The 23,786-nt window shown below is 39.1% G+C and overlaps 1 protein-coding gene and 1 pseudogene across 2 annotated transcripts in view; both read right to left on the bottom strand.

Annotated features, from left to right (window-relative positions):
* Positions 1-23,786, bottom strand: part of LOC139774316 (uncharacterized) — a 349,030-nt gene that overhangs the window by 101,673 nt on the left and 223,571 nt on the right. The gene's annotated exons all lie outside the window — the stretch shown is intronic.
* LOC139774317 (T-box transcription factor mls-1-like) lies at positions 15,664-21,095 on the bottom strand (annotated as a pseudogene).

Here is a 23,786-nt window from a genome sequence, read left to right as displayed (position 1 = left end):
TCGATGAATTCACTACGTCGACAGATCGACATTGTCGCCCTGACAACTTGTCCGTATCTGTAACATTGAATAGCTTCGACGAACGAGATGCCCCATCGACACACGATTCATAAAACATGAATCTTGAGGAGAGGATAGAAGAAACATTGCGCGCGCTGATGTACGACGCTAAATGGCAACGCTCGGAAAACGCATGGGGATCAAATCGCGCCCGAGCAATTATATATTAATCTTTAACGCAATCGCTACTGACACACCCTGCCTTTTTTTTCTCGATTTCGCCCTTCATTTCCCCTCTTGTCCCATCTCGAAGGAGTTAGGGACCCACTTTCGCATGCATAATCAAGCAGGTACGAGCGAATTCATCGCAGATTCCGGGTACTTTTCTCGCGCGAGGTACACGCGCGTCCATCCGAGAGATTCACGCGCGTCAGGACAAAATTACCGCGGATTTTTTCTTTCTTTTTCATCGTGCCGGCCTCTAACACCGACCAACCTGACTCGTCTACCTCGGCGGCGCGGCGCGACGACAGTTGAAAATAGTTTCGCGCCGACGAGCCGTGACTAAACGAACGGAAAACGATGGGCAGCCGGACTGACAGCGTCTATGCACGCGTCATTATCCACTCCAGGTGCTGCGCGCCGCGGCGTATTTGCATGTCAGCGCGAATGCCGCACAGCCGCGAGACGTCCTGCACGACGAAAGAAAAAAGGAGAAAGGAAAGGAAAAGAAAGAGAGAGAGAGAGAGAGAAAAAAAGAAAAAAGGGAAGAAAAATCGCGCTTGGAGGGGAAAAAAACCCCTCGGGATGGAACGATTTCAGCCGCGTTCCCTCCTCGGAAGTGAAACGAGATGCGCGCGGGGCGCGCCTTCGGATAGAACAAACATAGGCGCGTCATCGCGCGTCGGACGCGCCAACAACGAGCCCGCGGCGTTCAGGACGAGGGAACAGGTAGACCCCGCGTCGGGTGCCTGATTACGTGTGCACGCGTGTACACGCACGCACACGCGCGTGTCAGTCTTGCTCGCTCGTATATAAACCGACGCCGCCACCACCGTCGACGTAGCGTTTTTTTACGGGGGACCAACTTCGCCAGATGCGACGCGGCCGGTATACCTTCGCCGGGACCTTCGCAATCTCAGCATCCTCTCGCCAGCCACCACCAGGACTTTCGTATAAATCAAAGCTTCGTTTCGCGCGATTTCCCCCCCTCGCGACCGAGACCATAGGTAGGTAGGTATAATATCTTACGTCGGGGGTCAAGGTGAATGCGTCACGCTCGTTTACGGGTTACACACGTGCGTGGATTAAGTACCACCACGGGCCATCGGGTACCAGAAAGAAAACTAATCTTCCCGTTTCGCGTTTGACGGCGGGACGACTTCGAAAGAGGCTCTCTTCTCGCGCCTCTCGCCGGACTTTCCTGACGTCCCCTGGGTTTGTACGTCGTGTATGCGTTGCGGGTCCTGCCTGTTGCAGGAATTTATTTACAACTTTACGTTTTGCTCACGTGGTTAAATATATTAAGTAACATTCTACAGAATAAAATACAAAGATCAAGTCAAGGTTTCTGACGAATTAACACGTTCTGCCAGAATACACGTTTGATTCTATTCCAACTTAGAAATAATACAAACATATATAATTTGGAAACCACGTCTCCTGTGTCTTTCCAGCAATTTGATTAAATTTACTTAATTTCTGGTTAAATCGTATCACTCGTGTAAGGACACAAAACGCAGAAATAAAAAATGATACATTTCTGTCTCGTGTTATTCGGATATTTTTCTGACGCGTTCGTGCTTGTTTATTGACACGCAACATTATGCAGCTCCGTAAGGCGCCTTTCAGGAATTCGCCTTTCTTTCGCAATTGTTCTACCCGGTCGTACCTACGTATCCGCGCGGCCTATCCGCGGGAAGCCTAGAAAAAAAAGTTGCTCGCCTCACCAGCGCAGCGGCGGAGTTCGTGCTGAGAATAAATAAATTAATAAATCGATCGCGGCACGACCGGAATGCACGCGTGCGGGAAAGAAAGGGCGCGCGTACGCCGCGCATACCTGCCTACCCGAACGGTACCTTTCAAATAATTCTCGAACACGCGCGCGCTGCAGCCCCGCGGAGAAAAGAGAATTAAACGCCGATGCACCGATGTTATCGGCTCCATTTTAATAAAGGCAAAACGCAATACAAGGCTCAAGAATCTCCGATGACGTCATCGAACAGGCGGTGGATCGAGCCCACTGGAAGCTCGACGCTCGACACGAAAAGGCAAAAAACATAGCAAAGTATGGAACATTGACAGTTATTATGTTAAATAATATTTTTAAGTAATTTCGCGCGATATATTGTTTTGTATTTGTATTGTGTAGAGCTGAACGAAAAGTTAAGAAATTATTTTATATTTAACACAAAAATTACTCGATCCAGTTTCATGTTGAGTAATAAAGTATTTCACTGTATTCTGCATAAATATATGCAACTCCTTCCCGAATGTATGTCTTACAATTCGATTGTTATCTATAACTTACACTTGTTATGATATCATCTTTAACAATTCCCGTGTCTACAATAAGAAAGTTTTTACGCTACTGACTTGCAACAATCTAACCATGATTTCCCGAATGATTTTTGCAAGTAATCCCGCTACAATAGCAGCAGAGTGTTTTCACCGTGTTGTATTAATAGTCTCTCTTGATTAACTTGGAAGTAGTTTCCTTTCAGCGAAAGTTTAGTCTGAGATTATTATCAGGATATTCCAACGACACATTTTGTATTCATATCAAAACAGAAAGTTTAAAGACTTAAGATTAAAAAATTAAATAAGATTTAAAATTCAAAGTGCTGTCCATTTAAAAAAATCGACCGAAATCTAGTTCGCGAAAAGACCTGTCATTTTCAACGTTAATCTTTCATTACCCCTAGAAGGAGGAGCAGACATCATATTTGTAAAAGAAACACCATTAATACTTGATACATAACGGCGAAGCATCGGGTATATTGAAAGCGATTCATTGACATTTATTTATGAATGCTTGGTAAGGGCTCGGCGCTCGATAGTCTGCGGTCGTATTAACATTTAGCGCGCCACGGGTTTCATCGTCACGAGGCGTGTTATTGTACGACGTACGCCGCGCGCACAATTTGCTCTAATTTTTTTTTTCTAATACACGCGCAACGCGACACACCGCGCGCTGCACGACCGACGCGCGCGCGCGCGTCTTCTCGTAAACAGGAGTGCCGGAGTGCTCCGGAGCGCTCTCTGATCTCGAGAAGATGAAAAAGTAGACGCCGCCTGCGCGACGCACCGGTATGCAATCTCGTGATTGACTCGCCTACATTTTCCGTGCTTTTTCCCTCCGTCGTTCCTTCCCCCTATCTAGCACACAAGCCCACCGCGTGCCGAGAAAGTCGGGAACGTTCGCGGAAATCGGACTGGGCATGACGTATGATTTGTGTTTCAATCTCGACGAGAATTCTTGTCCGATGCGACGTCCGTCCTTTGATGCAGCATTACATGAAACGACGTTTACGACATTTCCAACATTTTTGAGCGTCAATTTGCGCCAAAATCACATCTAGTATTAAGTAAGTTTTAGATTTATTAAAGAAACTGTAACTTGAAACAACTATAATAATAATAATAGCCTGTATTATTATCGTAACAATTAAAATAACTGCATTAATAACTTATAATTTAAGTTTGTTAATAACGGTCATACAAACAAAACTCCGTCGATTCTTTATACTTCCTAATTCCGTGCCATTATCCAATGCCTGGCATGACGGTTCTTATTTCATCCGCGACCGAATCAGTGCATAACTCAAACGTCACCCGGCACGACGTAGATCTATCAAGCGTCCGCGCCGTGGGTTGAGAATCGACAGAAAGAGAATGGAAGCCACGACGGATTAATCTCGAGGTGCAGCGCGTGCAACGTGTGGCACCGGCGAACGTATCGCGGGACCAACGGCGCATAATTCATTATTTTTGCGCTGTCAACCCTCGCGTATTCTGTTGTCTCCGAAAGACTAAACTGCGTTCTAGTGCGGTGCTCAGGAATCGCGTAGCACCGCGAGCTTGCGGAAATCGAAAGGACGGCGCGTGTGCGATTTTTACCGTCTCATATTATCATAGCGCGAATGTTTACAGCGTATTTTTTATAGGCTTGCGCTTGAAGGAAGAGTATTTAGCGTAAAAGCGTGAAGTGACTCTTATTCCTCTTTCTCTCTCTCTCTCTTTTTATCATCTACTATTTATTACCACTGCTATTTATACCAGTTACTATTAGTAATAAATTCTGCTTGATTCTTTTTACTCACAATTCTGGATGTATACAGTTTTAGAAATGCGCGATGGCTGGAACATTCATTTATTCCTAAACGTTAGGCCATTGAACGCTTCTTTTGATAATAATATCTACTGCGTCCGCTGCTCTAAATTGCATTTGCATGCAAAACACCTCGAAACGACACAAATACCTGTTTTTTCAAACGGTATGTCAACGGCACGGTCGAGAATCTGTCCGCGTCGTCCGCAATGGCATATGACACACGGGGATATGCACCGATTTGCAGCAAGTAGTTTAGATGCACTTTGCGATTTGTCACAGAGTCGGACGTGCCGCGCGTTACGACAACCGATCGAAATCGATGTTTATGGCGAGCGGACCGATGGTGGCAATATGGTTGGGTAACTAGCGGGTGACGGCACTCGATGAGCCGGGATTGTATGGGAAAGCCGCGCTTGTGCGACTTTATTCCCTCGCTATTGTGCGCCACAACGGTGACAGAAACCGGGCGAGATTTATTCGCTATGTCGCGGACACACGGACAACACCTTGTTCTCATTCGCGTGCTCCACTTTTAACGCCGTCAGCGCGCGCTCTTATACTCAGTTTCATAATTTACCTTAGAGACGGATAATAGAGACTTTTTGCTATGGACGTTTAGTAAATGTCAATGTCGCATTAAGTGACGCGAGGTGATGAAAATTTTGCCGTAACAATTCGCGCAGCTTCGTGTGGAACATGAAACATTTGACTGATTTAACTTATTCCGAAAAAACCACAGAAGTTCTTAATGACTCGTTAATAATAAATGCATTTTTCAATTAATGTCCGTCCATGTTGGAAAAATCTATCATATTATTTCTTACATTATGTATCACTTAAAATTTTTTATATCACTTAAGTAAGAAACTAAATCTTATCCGTTATCATACACGCACACAATTTCCAATACTAAAATTCTTTTACAGGAGCGATTTTCCTGTTGGCGACGGCTGACGGCTTTTACAAGTCACGATACAAACGCAACGTGCCACGACGACAACAAGTACGCTCGACGGAAAATAGCGGATAGCAGACGCGTCGCGTCGCAAGCGCGAACGCGAAGAACGCGTAGAACAGCCGGCGACGCGAAATTAATAATCCGTCGTTCCTTATGCCTCGTTATCGCGCATCGTCACGTCTTTATAACGCGGCCGACCCCCATACGTCAGATGTTATCGCGGTATCTCGTACGGGCTAGCAGCTAGTAAAGTAAGTGCGAGTAAGTATAAACTACCGCGCTGCGAGCCACCACCCTCGATGTTCCGCCCCAGCGAATAGATAACATCTTCGTGCATACACTCGCTCCGTCTCTCTCTCCTCTCTTTCTCTGCATCTCCGCCGCCCGCGCCGCTGCGCGCCTTCCTCAACCCTTCGCTCACAGAGCTCGCGACCGATCGCCCGGAGGCTTCCCTACGAGCGCAGCTACTTCAGTAGCCGCACCATCTGGGCACCATAAATCCCCGTTAGCCGTCTATGCTGCGCCGATACGCGCAGACACGAACCGACGTTCGTATCGAACTGGAACCGCGCTTTTTGATTTCGGCGAACGGCTGACTACAGGTTTTTAGATTTCACGGAGGAGATTACATTTCGGATTCGATAATGTATTCCGCGCGTTTCAACCAGCGAACGATATGTATTATCGTATTCTTTTATTTATAAGCTCGCGGCGAGAAAAGGCAGAAAACGAATTCGAAACTATATTATACCGAAAAATGTAAAAAAAATATGTAATCATATTTTTAAACGTATAACGATACGAATTTTCGCTCTTTTAATGCCAGTTTCCTAAAATCTATACTTATAGAAACGGAGATGGTACGATGATAGGTTGCAAGCGATATATATGTGCAAATTTCAGAATTTAAAGATACGTTTTAATTATAAACGTGAAATTGCCCAGCTGCATTGTATATTTTTAGAATAACAGCTTGATAACTTATTCGTACTTTGTATTTCGGCGCAAATAATTATCATGCTATTTTATGCTTCTCTCCTTTTGTTATAACAAGACAAAAGTAATTTCTAAACGATTTCCTTTGTTACTGACTTAATGGACGCAGTGGCACTTGTTTATTTTTCAAGGATTCAAATTATAGCATTTGGAGCGAGTTCCATTGAATAGAGTGAATAGTTAATTCGGCGGCTCGCTCTGTCTCGATTTTACGCGGCGTCTTCGTAAAAGTCTGTAAGAAGCTTTGGCTAAGAAAATGGACTTAAATTGTATAGAAGACAAATCTTTTCCAATATAACATCTTAAGTATACAAAAAATAATAATAACAGACATGCAAATAAATGACTATGCTTTTCTTATTATATTGAATTAATTAAAATTTTTATTCTTTGTCCCCCATGTATAGAATCATTTAATACTGATCATCCTGTTCCCTTTTATGAATATCTTCAGCAATAGAAGACGGACTGACCTGCCCGTTTTAAAAATATAGTTAGATTTTTAACAGTCGCTTTCAAAATAAATGATTTGATTAATAGAACTCAAACTTGCGACGTGACGGTTTCCGTTCACAATACGAAAAAATCAATTATAACGCGTCGAGAGGTAAATCTTCCGGTTTGAGGGTCGGATTGGGCCGCGGAAGGTTCAGCTGACAAACGTGGGCGACTCGTTAAGTGCGCTTCGCATCGGCATCGCCAGTTCGCCGACGTGTTAGATCGCTCGAATGCCGATAACTGATAATTGTAGCACCGTGCTCGACCACGGGCATATCGGCATCTCCGGAGATGTCGATTCGCTGTTGAAGCCGTAGCGGGCCCGCGATCGTACAAGCCACCACCGCGTGGGAGAGCGTGTTGTAACCTGGTCCGGAGATTCCGCTTCTGCTCTCGCTCTGCTCCTTCTTCCTCCTCTGCATCCTACAACTCCGTCCCGTTCCCTCGCTCCCCCACCCACGGTTTTCTATGGGAACCTGACGAAGAGATCCCTCCGCCTAACCGCCGCAATATATTGCCATTTGTTTTACTCGCTATAAGGCAATCGGAATAGGTTTGTCAGTATCGCGGAATCGGAACCCTCGAATCCCAGTCCGGAGAAGGAGAGTAAGTTGATCTTGACCGTTATTTCGCCGGCGCGAAGCATGGTCCCGGCCGGTGATACCAGCGAGGGATTATATCGCCGGCTCCTGGGATCGCTCTCTTTCATCGATACCTATGTACGCGAGAATCTGCCTCGTTTTCTCGCCGCGCCGCGCCGATTTTTCATGTTCCTCCTGTGCTTGTTATTCATTTGTTGATCGTAGATTTCCGGCAAGAAACATTGCCGTCAGGATGTAGCGGAGCGGAGATTACGTTAACGATCGTATAGAATCCATCCTAACAAGAATTCCAATATAAAGCGATCGAAATAAATGGAAGAAAGTGTCATTTAAATTATTTGGATAATACACTTTTAATTATTCTTTTTAAAAAGCTGCGCCAATTGAAAAAAGAGAAGAATAGAATCGTCTATTTATCGCCATCTTAAAAGAAATATCTTTTTTTAGTTTTATATTTTTGGAAAGATTTCTTTTCATTTTATTAGAGAGCTTCTTCTACTTCTGGATTTCACTGCATTTTCAAAGCATGTAATGAAATAAAATATAGAAGTTCAGTAATCTTGCAAGAGTTAATTGATAATTTTATCCCCATTATAATAACGAGCGAAAGAACAGAGTTCTTCACGCAATTTTAACAGAGAAGCCAATCGTTGATTGGACGCGAAAGAAGTTTTCAAATAGAACGGCTTCCTTGAAATAAACTTGAAATATATAAAAGGAAAGACATAAGTATGGGTGTCATCCCCGAGGCACTGGCTCGCAGGACACATCCGCAATTACCGCGCAACACGACCACGCGAAATGCACAATGTATTAACGCTTATGCACGAGGAAGAGAGGTCAAAGGTTGTAGACTTCGTCATACGTTGTTGCAAATTTACTGTGCGATTTTCAGCCAACGAAAGTAAACGCTAAAAAGGAATTAAGCGATAACGCTTTTACCACTAGTTAAACCTGTATACCTTCGCGAAAACATTTTATCCGAAAGATAAAAAGTAATCGGAAAACCAAAATATACCGCTAAGTAACTTTCGACCTATTAATTTTACTCGAGTTAACAAAGGTTGTTTTTTTTAAATCAATTTTTTCAAAAAAATGCGGACTTCATGTAATTTAAAAAATACGAAACAAAATTATATTATTTCCATTTTAATAAGATGTACCTTCCCCAGGATTTGACCGAAAAGAACTTGGATGCGGGAATATCGTTAAGTGAAACATCTTTAGTCGCAGATATTCGATGCTTATCATCTCGCTCTCCGCGGGGCAGAAACATCGGGGAACGAAGATACTAATCGCGACACAGCGCGCGACCGGCATTATAAATAGGAAAATAATATCGGACATGTCGTCTCACGTAAGCAGGTTGCACCGGTAGAGAGCGGACGAGCCCCGGCGATTCACGAAGCGATCTATCACGCCGTACCCGATCGACGAGAGATAGACTCGCGTAGTCGATGATCGCTTACAAGACGCGTCTCGCGGAGACAACCGAGGAATCTCTCGGATTTCTTTCACGTCGCGTAAAAACGTCGAACGACTCTTTGTCGACGTGAATTATTATGACGTTAACGGGATCGTGTGACGTGCGGCGTCGCTCCTTCGTGACGACGACTGACTCGAGTGTTGCATTATCGTTAATCGCTGACGTAAAACCCGGGGAATCGTCCCGATGACGTTTACGCAAAGGATATTCATCGATTCGGAGAACTACAAGCAATGCACGGTAACTTTGGAAATAAAATTGAATATCGTTAAAGCACTTCGTGATTTTATAATTCTGAAATAATTATGTGAAATAACTTATATTTGACTGAGAGTAAAAATGACCTATCTGCAAGGTCCGAGCAAAAGTGAGTTAGAAATGTTTCCGCGCAAAAACGAATTGCTTGAGGTTCCGGGCAAAAACGAATCACAGAATAGCTCCGAGCAAAAACGACTCAAATACATAAGTCATTTTTGCCCGCACAGAAAACTCGACTCGTTTTTGGCTGCGTACAAAACTCGAGTCGTTTTTGCCTGCGCAGAAAAATTAACTCGATTTTGCACAGTAAAATCGGCACAGTCGAATCCCAGCGCATCAGAAAAAAGAGGAAAAGGTCCCTCAGCGAATCGGACTAGCGAGACACTTAAACAGAGTGCTCGGAATTTTATCAACCGATTTCCAAAGTATGAATCACATTATGGTAGATCAGATTCCGAGAAGAAATACTTAAATTCAAATTTAAATTTGGCAATAATGTACAGAATGTACAAAGACGACTGTAAAAAGTCACGAACGCAAACTTTGTATCCGAGCATATGTTTCGAGACATTTTCAACTATGAATTTAATTTGAGTTTTAAAAAACGACACACGGACACATGTAAAACCTGCGATACGATAAAAGTGAATTTAAACAACAAAGATCTGCCGAACGAAGAAAGAGTAAAATTCGAAAATATGCAAGAAGAACACGACTTGAATTTTTTGAAGTTAAAAAAATGCAATCGACTGATTTCTTTTCATCACAGGATTTACAAAAGCTTATTGTAAATCGAAAGCAAGACGTAGATCACAACAAAATAAATTGGATGAAAATTAGAACGATCAAACTCGACCGAGAGCAGCCGTTTCATATATATTTATGACATTTGATGACGAGATACTGCGCGATGTTGACATTGGCAAGAAGAAATGTACAGAAGAGGAATTTAAAGAAGCGGATCTTTCGCTTTTGTATCCCAATGGAAGACCAATTACGAAACAAAAGTACAACGATTTGATGCAGCTTATCCAATTTATCGATCCAAAATACAAAGCTTTTTATCAAACACTGAGAGTAGAAAATTCGTCCAAAGATTTTGATTTAGCGAGCGGTGATAGTAACGGAGAGTGAAACCTTAGCCTCAAGTAAAATTATGGACCTGAACGAATGTAGTGAGATTATAGAAATGTACCCAAAAAGACAAAAAGATAAATTTTATCGAATCATTATAGAGAGATCGACGCGAAAATATACTTACATCTTAAATAATTATTCGCATTAGGTATTTGAGACAGAAACATTATTTGAAACATAAACAAAATTTATATCAGTAACATATATTCGATAATCTGAGAATAATTTTCAACGTATTGTGCCAACAATGAACGATTCTGTTACAAAGGGAATTGATTATATTTTCTTTTACTTATATAATTATATTCCGCGACATATATTGATTATTGCTATTGCGACGATCAGCCCGCACGTAACAAGCATGAAAATATTCACGATTGAGGAAGTAAATACTGTCATAGTTTGCGAAGAATTTCACGTGAGAATGTCAAGACTTTTCGCTGAAAATGTGGCCGCGTAGAAGACGCAATTTCCATTATCACTCATTACGTTCCGACCTTCTCCGTATGCCGAACGCCGATTGCCCGGTCGAATCGCCGGGGCCGATCGGGGAAAATCATTGTTGAACAACCGGGCGGAAACGTTGCAATTACCGAGGGGCAACATCGGGATGATTACACCTTGTGTTCAGCGATGTATCAACGAATTACACGACGCGCGTGTTTGTTTGTCGAATTATTTGGCGAGCATTAATCCAATAATCAGGTGTTTTTCTTATTTAATTTCTCAATTCTCCGTATCCGCTTTGCGCTTTCGCGAAACTCCGAAGCGGAAACGTGAAAATGCATTCTTTTAATTCGTCTGCAGTGTTGCAACAAGCTTGAAACGTTAATTTTGAAAATTAAACGCAAGAAAAGTAATATCTCTCATTGTTATTATGCAATATATATTATATAACGATAACTTATCAGCGGCGGTAGTGACGATTCAATCCGTCTATGGGAAAACTAAATCGGCATTCTGAATCTGCAATCTACGGGCGTGAGTCGGTCACTATTAGATGCACAGCGAGTTAGACGTTACTATGTTAGATAAATACTGTTTTTATTGACCAATCGACATACAAATCGCCGAGAAAATTGAAAAAATATTTTATTACATCGAAAATCACGATGATTGCCAATTCACGTTAGCAGAGCTGCGAGATTTGCTTGGAGAAGATGCCCCTGCGAATATGACGATCCAAAAAAAATTAATAGAAAAATATGGTAAAAATATTTTTATTACTGTAAAGCCAAATAAAATGACAATAATATGTTTTCGCGATACTCAAACGGCTATACTGACCAATGCTTGGTACGAAAATAAGAAATTAAAACCAGCAGAAGAACGTTTACGTATAGTTGAAACTGCTGCAGCAATTATAAGAGAAGATATTTGCAGTACCATTGTCAACACTGATTTTTATCCTCCTCCGAGTGAAATGTTCTTTAATGTTAATAAAAGAATTCCCGAAAGCCTTCAATTAATGATTGAAGAGATAATTTTAAAAAATAAAAAAGGCAAGAAGGACAATTTGAAGCTCAAATGCTCGGCTATAAATCATGCTATAATATCTGCAATGAGACCAAGATCTTTTTCATCAGAAGATAATGAAACGTAATTTTTTTACATTTGACATGAATTAGGCCTACTGGGGACACCATGTAAAAAAAAAAAAACGCGCCTTGTATCTTACCTCAAAGGTGATGCGGAAATGGATACAACGCTCGACGTACACATTCGTCACTTTGTATTTTGCAAACGGTTCATCGTACGTGAAAAATGAATAGAACCATTTTTGTAGAGAATTTCACGATCTTTCTTTTTTGTAACCACCTTAATTGACCTCCGAGCCATACAAAACGAGATTTTCGCAAAAAACTGATTTTCGTGACCTTTGATCTTGAATAACGTTTTTAGCACACCCGATATCGTTCTCTATTTTTAATATGTTATTTAAAACAACGAAATAAAGCGATTAAAAAAAAAGTAGTTTCTAATTTTTTTGCACAGAAAACCGAAAATGACTGGACTAGTGATAAGATGCCAATTCGGATTTTCTAATTTATATTTCTTTTTTTCATAATACTTAACATATTAAATACGATTCTCAATTTTTAATGTAATATTTCAGGCATATTTTATGTTAGACGATAAAACTTAGAACCAATTACATTTAGCATTAAGTTTTTAATCATTAATACGTATATAAAGTTCTTTTTAAATAAAAGGCGTATAATTTCGAATGCTGGGAGAAAGAATGGAAATCGATATTTTCTTATATAATTATTTATCTGGCGTTGATGATCGAAGACACGTCGCGTTGTCTGGGAATGTAACATGCGGCCAAATTTTTGCACGTTTCGTTACGCGAATTATCATATTGAGATTTGTTATCTCACGCGAGAACACAAGAACTCCTAAGATCATAAAGTTTATAAGCTTATCAACGATGGCAACATCGTTTGTGCGATTATAACGTGGACTTCGTGGCAAATGAGATATAAACGTGGGAACTGGACTTGGTAATGGACGGTGCCTCGAAGAGAGGTACATCACCGAGACCGCCGCGCCGGTTGAGAAAGAACGTCTCTCGATCGTCTCTCTCTCGTGTTGTAGATTAAGTTTCAATGACGTTACTATTAATGCGCGGACTTACATTCTGTCGCGAATCGTCTCGATCGGAATTAAAGCGATTTCGTACAATTCATTGTCCCTTACTTCTCACGCGCGTTATTCATTATTATTATTTTCTGTTTCAGGTAAGACCCCAGATGATGAAACGTTATTACCTCGACCGTTTCAACGTGCGCGGTAAGTCACACGATCTCGCGTATTTTACTTTGCTTTCGATGAAACAAGCAAGGTCGAATCCTTTCGCCACGAAGAAAGCCATCACGCTCTCCTTCATATCGGAAAAATCTGTCGACCATTCAGGGTCGAACCTGTGTAGGGAAACGAGCTACGTTCCTAGAAGATTTAACATCGCGTACTGTCAGATCGCGATAACGCATCTCGCGTCAGCAACGTGTACGTTGCAATCCGTAGATTATTGATAGAAAAATAACTAAGAGAAACCTCGTCTTAAGCTCAATCTTGTCGTATATAAATCGTTGAACTCCGAATGCAAATTCATAAATTCAGCATTCAAAAATTCGGACTGTTAAGTGAAACATAAGATTGAAAGTAGGATTTTTTTTACGAGAACAAAGCTCAGAAATATAAAATAGAAAACTGGAAATTTCTGGTCATGCCAATCTGAATTTCGCTTTTGCGTTAATAGTAAAAAAGGAAAATGAATTTCAAACGCTTATTTCTGAAATAAAGATTTTTCTGTGATTTCTTCTATCAAGATAATCTCGTTTCCTTCTGTTTATTTCTTCCTGCACCCCGACTTTACACGCGGGATGTGCGCCAATCTGTGCATCTCGCTTTGTTCCCGTGGATTGGCGAGCAGCGACGGTGTAACATTATATGTTTCGCGATTCCTGTCTGTTCTGCTCTTGGCGTCGTAGTCCAGTCATTTTAGATTTTCTGTGCAAAAAAATCAGAAACTACTTTTTTTATCGCTTTATTTCGTTGTTTTAAATAACATATTAAAAATAGAGATCGATATCGGGTGTGCTAAAAAAGTTATTTAAGATCAAAGGTCACGAAAATCAGTTTTTTGCGAAAATCTCGTTTTGTATGATTCTCGGAGGTCAATTAAGGTGGTTACAAAAAAGAAAGATCATGAAATTCTCTACAAAAATGGTTCTATTCATTTTTCACGTACGATGAACAGTTTGCAAAATACAAAGTGACGAATGTGTACGTCGAGCGTTGTATTCATTTCCGCACCACCTTTGAGGTATGTCTGTGAAGTTGGCATATCATTTTCCAGCAGATCAAAAATAAAAGGGAGTTCTTGTCGCATGCAGTCGAGTTCTATAGTTCCTGATACTTTTTAGTAATAGTTCTGGTGATTTTACCCAAAAAACAGTCGATCGAAAAAATGATCTGCTAACTTCGTAGCAGATCATTTCCTAGCAGATCAAAAATAAAAAAAAGTTCTTGTCGCATGCAGTCGAGTTCTATAGTTCCTGATACTTTTTAATAATAGTTCTGTTGATTTTGCCAAAAAAAAGTCCATTGAAAAAATTATCTGCTAGTTTTCCGAAATATCGGAGTTCCGGTTTATTTAAAATATTTTTCGAATAGTTCTGAGCATACTGAAGCACTTTCTAAAGAGTTCCCGACACTAGCAATGTTGTATGATTGTTTAAAAAATTAATACCGCCCAAAAACCGAGTACTTAGAGAGAAAAGAGTGATATGCTGTACGAAATGTAACAGTTCCGGTTTATCTAAAATATTTTTCGAATAGTTCTGAACATATTAAAGCATTTTCTAAAGAGTTTTCGACACTAGCAATGTTGTATAATTGTTTAAAAAATTAATACCGCTCGAAAACCGAGTATTTAGAGAGAATAGAGTGATATGCTGTACGAAATGTCGCAGTTATCTAAAATATTTTTCGAATAGTTCTAAACATACTAAAGCATTTTCTAAAGAGTTCCCGACACTAGCAATGTTGTATGATTTTTTTATAAATTAATACCGCTCGAAAGCTGAGCGGTTAAATTTTTTAAACAATCATACAACATTGCCAGTGTCGGGAACTCTTTAGAAAATGCTTTAATATGTTCAGAACTATTCGAAAAGTATTTTAGATAAACCGGAACTGCGACATTTGGGTGTGTGAAGTTCGCACCCCTACTTTAAAATTTTTTAGTTCTGATTAGAGTTCCAGCTTTTTTTCGAAAAGCATAAGAGTATTTTTATGTTTATAAAAAGAGTTCCGGCGATTAACACTTTGAAAAAGACAATTTAAAAATGAAATGCTAACTTTACACCCAACTTTGAGACCAAATAGTTCTGAATAGCTCATCTGAAGCATTTTGACGAGTACTAGAGTTCCTGATAAAAAAATTTTTTTTTATTTTTTCAAAAAACAAAAAAAGAAAAGTTTGATTTAAAGTCAGAATAGTTCTAAGTAGCTCATTTGATTCCTTTCGAAAAGTTCTAGTGTTCCTGATAAGTAAAAAACTGCAAAACCTTAGAATTGTTAAAAACATTATCATCAAAACGCAAATTACATTCACGGCAGACCTTCGAAGTCGAATATCTTCTTAAAACTCCCATCAAAACGCCTGCAACTCTACCATTAACTAGTGGCGATCCGGCCACTAGTTAAGAAGATATTCGAAGATGCAACGGATAAAATTCGACTAAGCCCCGTTTCACACGTATCCGACACTGGACTACTGACGCCGTGTATCCGATCGCGAAGTGTATGGATTAATATAAGAGCATTTACCGGTAGTCCGGTGCCGGATACCTACGTGTGAAACGAGCCTAAATCTTTCTGTCCGTAAACGGTACGGACACGGCACGGTTATGTCTAAATCGACCTTAAATCGGAGATATATTCACGGAGGGAGTTCGTTATACGAGTAATATTGATATAAATCTCGCAGCATCGATATATACGCGTATAATCGATTAAAGATGCAACGATAAGATTACCGTAAACAACATCAACGAGTAAAACGCATAATTTATTGCATCGAGTACAGATATTCATGGTGGCGTATTAAAAAGTTGAAGAAAGTTACGTGCAACTTTTTTCATTTAAAAAAGGAATGTATAATTTTATGAAATAATGAGAAATTTTTTTTCTATACGGCTAATTCACTGCAAATCCAAGTGTGTTATTTTAACTAAAGCTCTTCTTACACATTTCTTGTCGTTTTGAATGATGCCATTTAACACGGTTGAACATATTAATACGGTTAAACGTGTTGATTTAACACGCAACAAAACATGAAAAACGAGCTTCAGTCAAATGTGTCATTTTTAAACGTTTATGCGTGTAGAAATAACACACTTGGATTTACAGTGTGATAAAACGGCTTGCAATTACAATTAATTACAAAGTATTCAATACATATAATCATTAGTCTATATACTCTATATAAATCAAAAATGGTATAGTTACTTTAGTTGTCTCTACGCTATTAAATATTAAAACATAAAATTTAAACCAATACCTTGAGTTAAATAACATTTTGTTCTTTTTAATTGTGTGTCAAAATTTATTATTTTAACACAAAGAATGTTATTTTAACTCCATAGATTAGTCAAATTAATAATTAAATTAACATTGTTTTAGTTAAATTAACGACATATTGAGTCCGCGTTGCGAACAGTGGCAAGACTACTACCTTTTGTAAATCGTGGCAGAAAGAAACGCGAAAAAAATGGCGAATGCGTGTTAGAATCCAAGGATTCAATTGGCCTGAAAACTACGCTGGTGCGAGCTGTCGTATTGTATCGGAGAAGTCAGGTTGTCTTAGGCCCTTGATTCTTTGCACGAGTCTCTTTAAGCCTGGGATCAGAGTCAGTTACTGGTCTGGTGATGCGAATATATAGCCTCTCCCAGTCAAGTCATGCGCTCACCTCCCAGTAGTCTCGCTGGACCGCTGCAATGGGGCTGTTCCGATTCAGTACGTCTCGGTCGCAAGATCTGATGTCGGTTGGCCAGCGCGCTCTGCGGTAACCAAGTGGCGTCAAACTGACTGCGCCTCTAAGAGCCTGTAGTGATATGGGCCCAAGTACCGCTGGTGAATTGTGGAGCCAAGGAAGGGCACGGTTATCTGGGAAGCTCTCGACTGTCAATCCGTTTGCTCCCCAACACGCAGTACATATGAAGAAGTCAAAAATAAATCTTCACGCCCGGGTTCTCGGATGGTTCGGGCACTGCACGCACGATGCAAGATTGATGACTCGGTTAGTGCGGAGACACCCAGTGACTGCGTAGCTGTCTTCTCGAGAGTAGGCGCTAGTTATCAGGTATAGAAACGATTACACCTCTTGACGCACGAGACTCATTCCACGAGTAGCCGTGGCCCCCAATAGCCTTTTTCTTCTTCTTTGTAAATTTTATGGCACCTAATCCTCCTCAGGATCACATAACGGCCAAGAACAAGTCGAAAATAATAAATACAGACTCAAAAGATTCAATCCAAACTCGGCGCTGATTGCATCAGCAATCTTCAAAAATTATTCAGGACAAAACACGTCCGAACATGTCCACGATCTCGACGAGACTTGCCCCCAGTAGCCGTGTCAAATTAAAATAAAAAGAAATAGTAATAAGTTATTTCGTGAATGGATATCCATCTGTGTCAAATGCAGTGCACGGGCACTGCGTTTCAAGCATGCCCGGCGCCGGGGATCGACTCGCAACGGTGGCGGGATTCGCGTCCGCTTCTCCCACGTTGCAAGGCCGGCCAACTTCGACTCCCCGGCTAAAGTGAAAGATAATCGCATGCTTTAATGGGCTTGGAACCCTTAAGGGGGGGTCGTTCGGCTGATTCGATTCGGGGTCGTAGGTCAATGAGACCCCTTCGTCGGGACTGGAATCCGATTGGGCCTGATGAATGATGCTTTCGCTTGAACCGTGGCTGACCGGTCTCGCGAAAACTCTTCGCGAATGGATTGTTATTGATCTTCAATTTTGTGATGTTCTCGTTTTGGTATGCCGTCACCGCGATAAATTCCGTCTCTTTGAAAGCAAACAACGCGGTTGGATGAGTAAAGAGCTCGTTGTAGTTCTTCGCATCGAAGCAACGGACTATCCAGATCCTAGGAATGTATTTGTCCATCGATGTTAATACCACGTTATTATTGGAGTCGTTGATGTTGTTCGTGAACTTCAATTTATTGAAGGTGATCGGATTGTCCATCCAGTGGCTCCCCGTTGCCGGGCTCTCGGGATGCTTATAAATCCTATAGCCGAAGGGCTGTTGCGTCTCTGCCGGCCCCGTAAAACTCCAGCCACCCCGTATTGCTGTTCTTGCCCCCGTTCTGGTATCCACAGTACTTGTGACGGCGATCGGAGGCCGGTGCTATCTCCATGAGGACATAATAATTCTCACGTTTCTCCAAACCGCTTACGTTTATCTGAACGGACGGAAACATGCGCCGACCGCTTTTGGTAATTATCATTTCTGTATTATTCTCGTAGAATTGCTGCCAGAGGTTTCGATTAAGCAGCTCCACGTTGACTCCGCGCAGCAATAAGGGTTGAAATACCCATTCGCTTGAATTCATCCTCTCACCTAATTTGCGTTGTAGAGCGATCGGTGACTGCGCGAAAAGTGGCGATGCCAGTTGCATATTCAGTTCCAGAGGCATCAGTGCGTTGTTTGGATCCTGAAGAAACATCTCCGATAATCGACGTTTCTTCTCCGACTCCGTCGGTGTAAGGTATAAGGCAAACACGGAAATGTTCAAAACAAACGTCGAAATCACGTGCAGTTGTAGAATGGAACTAAGACGACTGGTTCTCGCCTACCAGTGACCTACCACAAAACGGGACCAGTGCAATCCGCCGAAACTAGGCGAACTATATGTGTCGTCGGTCGTTCAGCGCCAACACATGAGACAACTATGTGTCCATGAACCTTTTGTCCTTTCTGCCACAATTGACAAAAGGTAATATATAAGGTAACAAATAACGTTCACGTGATAATTTTAAATGCCATAATCACACTAATCTACTGAGCCAGTTAAAATAAATATTAACTCATTACGCGTTGTTAATCCATTTGTCGTAACTTTCTCTTTATTTAACCCTTTAGGGGGCCACACATCAATCCCGTTGGAGTAAAATGTTATAATTTATAAGATAGTCTTAAAAGACGTCCCTGATAAAAGTTTTTTAGTTTTTTGTTTTTTTTTTGTTTTTTTTTGTTTTTTTGTTTCTTTTGTTTCTTTTGTTTTTTGTTTTTTTTTTGTTTTTTTATGTACATAATTATGTACACAGGCCCCTAAAGGGTTAAAAATGTTCAGATACTGTCTGTTCCTTTTCCGGGTAATCTCAGTAGAGACATCCTGCACTTCTTCAAGCTTCTCATATATTATACATATTTGCCTTTCCGCTGAATCTCGATCAGTCGAACTCAAGATATTAAGATTCTCTAATAATTCGATAATATTCCAACAACGTTCAGACGAAGAAATTATTAGATTAATGCGTGTACAAATGGCAACTTGCTTCTTTTATGTACATTTTACATTAGTGATATATATTAGCGATATTTAGACCCTGATAAAAATATGTGCACGGAAAGAACGGTTTTGCTGAAGTATCTAAAAATTTAGCCAGATATATAGATCTGAAAATAATTTTGTTACACCATTAAAATAATTATAGTAAGTCGCTGAAATATGATTCTGTAAAAAATTTTGACATTTTAGCAATCAGTTTACATAATTATTTCAAGTTCTACATAATTATTTTGATGGACCAACAAAATTATTTTCAGATCTGTATCTAGCTAAATTTTTAGATACTTCAGCAAAACCGTTCTTTCCGTGTACTGCATATATACGGTTTTTTAAATAAAAATATGAATTATATCGATTTCTTCCTTCTATGCAGCATCGAGAATGCAGCAGCACAGTGCTGCTTATTAACCCTAGGTATGCACAGTGAAGTCTCCAAGACCCCAGCCTAGCTTCCTTTTTTCGCGCTCGTAGAAACTTTTGTCTCATATATTCTTTTCTTTTTACTCGTATATCTCGGAACTCTTTAATTCAATCGACTATTATGCATTATGGGCCTATTCCTTGATCGATTCTTGATCGATTAAAATAAATAAATAAATAAACTGAAATTTATTTTTGCTGAAGTTACAATGACAATGGGATGAGGTCTCCGAGACCCCACAGTGTATAAGTGTATAGACAAAATAAGACTGTGTATACCTAGGGTTAAAAAAGATAACATGCAATTTATTCACGCTCATGTACAAAGTAACGTCGACCACGCAGAAATTGTTGATAATGTTAGTACGGGTACAAAATTCAGTTTTGTGAAGCGCAAACGAAAGCCAGAGACTTGCAGAGTTTCTTATTCACGCATCATGGAGATGCACGCCCTTAATCTACACATACGGAAAGAACGGTTTTCTGTCTAAAAATAATTTTGTTGCACCATTAAAATAATTATAGTAGGTCGCTGAAGTATGATAATGCTGTAAAAATTTTGATATTTTAGTAATCAGTTTGATTGTTTTACGTAATTATTTTGATGATGCAACAAAATTATTTTCAGATCTGTATCTTGCTAAATTTTTTGATACTTCAGCAAAACCGTTCTTTCCGTGCACCATTCTTCTGTACACTCTTTACAAATATAGAAAGAGGATATCAAAAAATAAAAATGCGTTAAGTCATTACAATGTTAAATTTACGTAAAAATCCATGTACACGGGGAATTTCGAGATTTTTTCTCTTTTTTTCTCTCTCTGCGATAACGAAAACTCACGTTTTCACGCCAAATCGCGTATTACAATATCGTATTGAAACTTATAATAAACGACTGTTTCGGCCGAACTTCAACCGATGACATAATGTGCGCCTTTAAATATCAAAATAAAAATACATAATTATACTCAATGTATACAAAATAGAAAACAATAGACGTTTAGCTTGTACACGTATAAGTGAATCTCGCGTATCATTAATGTATATATTATAAATGTGTACTTGGCGCCTTTTTTTTGCCTTTTTTGAAAATTACATTTACGTGGTATTATTAACAAAACGATATTTTCACAAGCTCGGACTATTCAGTATATCCGCTGTAATTTACTTTTAAAAAGTACCCTTTTGTAAACTATTCATTATCATATACTGTAGGTACCAATAAATTCTAGATTTAGTAAAAACACAAAATAAATGCTATCATTTATCAAAACTCATTTAACCGATAAGCTTAAAGATGCAATTAATTATATGGATTTAATTTTAATTGTCATATACAAATTATCGAATTCTCTAATAAAAATTCGAACAAATTTAGATTTTGTATTAGACATTTAATCATTATGTCTAATACAAAATCTAAATTTGTAGAATATAAAGTTTATCTTTATTTTGCATATAATAGTAAAAAGAAAATACCTTATTAATTATTTCGGTTCGTGTGGAGGGAAATTATTTAATTTTCAGATCCAATTAAGGTATAAAAGTACTAATACCCGGACACTTAAGAGTAGGTAAATGTACCAATGCCTGGACACGTATCTAGGTCTGGATACCTTTAAAAAAATATAAATTTATAGAAATAAACGTTTGAATACCACAACTAAAGTTTCAAACTACAAAAAAAATATTTTTATCTTTGATTTTAATTCGCGTTATACTTATAAATAATAACGGTGTCCAGATATAGGTACATGTCCGGGTATTGGTACTTTTAACTTAATTTCTAAATGTTGAGCAAGACATAATTATATTAACTTCTTAATGGCTAGTTAAGAAGATATTCGACTTCGAGGATGCAACGCGTAAAATTCGACTAAGTCCGCATAAAAATTATTTTGAAAGTTCTAGACGTTCTGATAAGAGTTCCGTTTTTTAGTAGAACTCTAAGAATTCTGAAAAGAATTTCTATGATCGAAAACGATCCAGTCACTTAGTTAAGAAGATATTCGACTTCAAAGGTCTGCCGTAAACGTCATTTACGTAAGTTTTGATGATGATTTTTTAAAACAATTCTAAGGTTTTGGAATTTTTTACTTATCAAGAACTCTAGAACTTTTCGAAAGAAATCAAATGAGCTACTTAGAACTATTCTGGCTTAAAATCAGATTTTCATTTTCTTTGTTTTTTGAAAAAAAATCAAAAAATTTTTACTTTTATCAGAAACTCTAGTCGTCAAAATTCTTCAGATGAGCTATTGAGAACTATTCGGTCTTAAAGTTGGGTATGAAGTTAGCACCCCATTTTTTAATTACCTTTTTCATAGTGTTAATCGCCGGAACTTTTTTATAAACATAAAAATACTCCTATACTCTTCGAAAAGAAGCTGGAACTCTAATCAGAACTATCAAATTTTAAAGTAGAGGTGCCAACTTCACACACCCGCGACATTTCGTACGGCATATCACCCTATTCTCTCTAAATACTCGGCTTTCGGGCGGTATTAATTTATAAAAAAATTATACAACATTGCTAGTGTCGGGAACTCTGTAGAAAATGCTTCAGTATGCTAAAAATTATTCGAAAAATATTTTAGATAAACCGGAATTCCGAGATTTCGGAAAACTAGTAGATAATTTTTTTAATGGACTTTTTTTGTCAAAATCAATAGAACTATTACTAAAAAGTATCAGGCACTATAGAACTCGACTGCATGCGACAAGAACTCTTTTTTATTTTTTATGTGCTAGAAAATGATCTGCTACGGGAAGTTAGCAGATCATTTTTTCGATCTACTGTTTTTTGAGTAAAATCACTAGAACTATTACTAAAAAGTATCAGGAACTATAGAACTCGACTGCATGCGACAAGAACTCCCTTTTATTTTTGATCTGCTGGAAAATGATATGCCAACTTCACAGACACCTTTGAGGTAAAATACAAAACGCGTTTTTTTTTACATGGTGTTCCCAGTAGGCTTAATCCATGTCAAATGTAAAAAAATTACGTTTCATCATCTTCTGATGAAAAAGATCTTGGTCTCATTGCAGACATTATAGCATGATTTATAGCCGAGCATTTGAGCTTCAAATTGTCCTTCTTGCCTTTTTTATTTTTTAAAATTATTTCTTCAATCATTAATCGAAGGCTTTCGGGAATTGTTTCATTAACATTAAAGAACATTTCACTCGGAGGAGGATAAAAATCTGTGTTGACAATGGTACTGCAAATATCTTCTCTTATAATTGCTGCAGCAGTTTCAACTATACGAAGTTATGTGAGTACAAATCAATTTCAAGACACTATTATTAAAACAGCGGATGCACGTGGTGACCGATTCGGCAGAATAGTGAAAGATCGCGTTAACTTCGTGTTTGATTAAAGAGCTGTAAAAGCTAAATATCAGAAAAATTGTTAGGTACAATTTTTAAAACATCCAACAAGCAGCAAGATAGGCCGACCAATCGACATACAAATCGCCGAGAAAATGGAAAAAATATTTTATTACATTGAAAATCACGATGATTGCCAATTCACGTTAGCAGAGCTGCGAGATTTGCTTGGAGAAGATGCCTCTGCGGATATGACGATCCAAACAAAATTAATAGAAAAATATGGTAAAAATATTATTATTACTGTGAAGCCAAATAAAATGACAATAACATGTTTTCGCGATACTCAAACGGCTATACTGACCAATGCTTGGTACGAAAATAAAAAATTAAAACCAGCAGAAGAACGTTTACGTATAGTTGAAACTGCTGCAGCAATTATAAGAGAAGATATTTGCAGTACCATTGTCAACACAGATTTTTATCCTCCTCCGAGTAAAATGTTCTCTAATGTTAATGAAACAATTCCCGAAAGCCTTGAATTAATGATTAAAGAGATAATTTTAAAAAATAAAAAAAACAAGAAGGACAATTTGAAGCTCAAATGCTCGGCTATAAATCATGCTATAATGTGTGCAATGAGACCAAGATCTTTTTCATCAGAAGAT

This window comes from Temnothorax nylanderi, unplaced genomic scaffold, assembly GCF_030848795.1.
Source record: "Temnothorax nylanderi isolate EJ_2023f unplaced genomic scaffold, tnyl_v1.0 TNYL_tig0078_pilon, whole genome shotgun sequence".
Classification (NCBI taxonomy): domain Eukaryota; kingdom Metazoa; phylum Arthropoda; class Insecta; order Hymenoptera; family Formicidae; genus Temnothorax; species Temnothorax nylanderi.
Note: the sequence above shows the minus strand (reverse complement) of the source record. Positions and strands in the feature narration are given on the sequence as shown.